The following is a 2,953-nucleotide window of genomic DNA, read 5'->3' on the forward strand; positions in this document are numbered from 1 at the left end:
TTCCACCTTTAAAAGATTTTACGAGAGAGTTTTCTTGGATTTACACTGCACGTGCACATGGAGCTTTTTTTTTTGGTGAAAAAACGTATCCCAAGAAAATGTTCAGGATGAGATCTGATGTGCACTCTCTGTCCACCATGATGCAAGATGATTTGCAGGCTGCGCCATGTATTCAGAGTCATAATCTGGTGGAGCGAGATGCATGCTGAGGAACTTTCAGCCTCTTTGTTTCTGCAAGGCTTTCATATCTGATTACCTGATAGGCGGTTTAGACTTCTCCGTCAATTTGACGCCATAGATATGGCGACAGCGCCGAGGACGTGCAGACCCCAGCGCCGTAGCCTGACCTCCCGCACCTCCTCAGAAATGCAGCTACGCGACGCAGTGACCAGACCGCAAGAGCTGTGATTGGTCCACGTGTTTCCGTCTGCTTCTCCATCTCCGCAATTTTACACTTGGATCCATAAAGACGGAACACATCGAGGAAAGGTTAACTGAGGAGGTTCGGAGATGCAAACATTTGTACAACTCTTCTTCGGCGAAATTTCTGCAAAAGTTTCGGTCGAAGCAGGAAGTTGAAGCAAAAATTAACCCGGCTAGCGTTTGAGTGGCGTTGTTACAGAGCGAGCCAGACTGACGAGCGCACAAGTATAAACGGCTCGCACTGGCGTCGGCTTCATGCATAGGTTACGGACCTTAAATAGAGCCAGCTTTGTTAGTGGGAGGCCTGATTTTTACCTGGCCTCCCACTTGCTTGCCTCTCCAGCCAGGAAATCTAAGAGCACAGAGGCAGAGAGAATATTGTCATCCCACTGATGAGGTTAAATCATTGCTCTAGTTGTATAATTTCGCCGACGTTGCATTGCCTAAACATGTTCCCCCCGCAGCCTCTAGTCCCCCGAAGCACTGGCCTTATCGAGGATCAAAGTCTGATTCAATCTGGTTCAACCGCTTTCTGAGCATACTTCAGCACAACCGGCCCTTTTTTGAGCAAAATTGAATGAGACGTGAATTGAATATTTGCTGTTTATCTGACACGTGTTCCCTCACAAATATAAATAAATAAAGCCTTCCCAATGCAGGTATGCTTGAGTGTGTGCACCTCATTTCAAGCACAATTAACTTGAAATGGAGTGCTGCAGGATCAATAGTCCCCATTTGATCCATGGAAGGGGTGGTGGATGGGGGGGCAGGGGGTCTGTCACTCCATGGAAATGGCACACATATGGTAATACAGCCAGCTTAACAACAACTTGGAGGATTTACTGTTGCCGTTTTCAGGCCAACATGAATAACAAACAGAGGGCCACTCTTGGGAGCCATCTTCTTTTATCCCAGCTTCAATTAATCTTAAAGAGAGATACCATTTAAAGCTAATGAACAGGGGGTAAAACTAATGCATATTGATACCAAGAGGTGAAAGCATCACGTTGTGTGTAATATTCAGAAACGCAGGCGTGCTGCAGAATTCGCCACCATCCAGGCAGCCTGGCTACGGCAGGCAGCTCGCCTCAGAACACAACATAAAGAGACAAATGAACACTGAATGACCCTGACGTAGCCCTGTTCCTTCATCATATAAATAACAAAAAGCAGAGCGAATAAAGCAGACTGTGCCGGGGCCAATTCCCCAACGGGTGCTTATATGAAATGCAACTTTCAGGCGTTCTCCCTGCTCAGAATGTGGCATTTATTTGCAGGACTCTGTTTCAATTTAAAGGGAATGGCAGCTGAAGGAGGCACAGGGGACAGTGTCTCATCACCACCACTTACCACTCTTACAGGCCTGCAGCCGGGGAGGAAAACCTCAGCAGGCAGCTCCACTTAAACAGTGAAGACCTCCACCAGTCAATGTAATGTGCAAAGCTGTGATGGCCTCGTCGTCTCGATCCTGTCTGAGTGTGTGGGCGTTCGTTCGCATGCACATGTTCTGTATGTCTGCTGAAAGGTTCACAGTGTTTCTGAGGAACAGTTGTTGCATATGTTTAAAGCCTGTTTGGTCTTTAAATTAATTTTGATTAGCATTTGCATTATGTTGTTTCCCTCTAAAGAGATCAAGGCTGGCTGTGTGTAAAGCTAAGCTAACTTGCTAATCTCACTAGCCTCATATTTGGTCTACTGAAGCCTACAAAAACGAAAGTGGTATCAGTCCTCTTATGTAACACTATGATAGAATTGGAGTGAGATTTTTCCAGAATGTAAAGACTTTAGGAAAATGTATTGAATGAATCAGACTACTGTATAGGAAATATGGTAGAAAGACACAAATCTGAAGGTGCAGCTTTTTCCGGTTGACCATCACATGTCACAACTCATTATTAGGGAATTATTGAGCTCACAGCTGGCGTTTGACTAAGGCCCACATATACAGCAATTTGCTCGTCATTGATCACAGGTGAAAGTTGGTCAATGTCATTTAAAAAACTACAAACGTCGACCAAAATGCTTTACCGACCGACTTGGTGGATGTTGCAGGCTCTGGTTGCCTAGGTAACCCTCTTATATATATATATATATTTCCCATCCCAGATGTTGGAGGTGGGAAATATATAATGTCTCAGATAGAAATGCGTTAATCAAACTGACATTATATACATTATATCACCAAGAACTAGCTACTCCCACTGTCAAATTCAAACGCCAATCCACCAATTGCCTCCATTGGTCTTCTCCTCAATTTCATCCCCTTAAAGCTGAGATTACTTCATCCTGGTACCTTCCGACTGTGCATCACTTTGTTTTTGTTTCAGGGGTGGGACTCGATTACATTTTTTTTAATCTAATTAATTAGAGGCTTTGTGATTAATTAATCTCAATTAATCGCATTTTAATCGCATAATAATATTTGCCCCAAAAAGCAACATTTTTTTTTAATTTAAATGGATTTTAGTGGACGACTGAATCAAATAATAGACACAGACATGAAGATTGTAAACTCAAGCTCTTTTAATGT

This window comes from Chelon labrosus (assembly GCF_963514085.1).
Source record: "Chelon labrosus genome assembly, chromosome: 19".
NCBI lineage: Eukaryota > Metazoa > Chordata > Actinopteri > Mugiliformes > Mugilidae > Chelon > Chelon labrosus.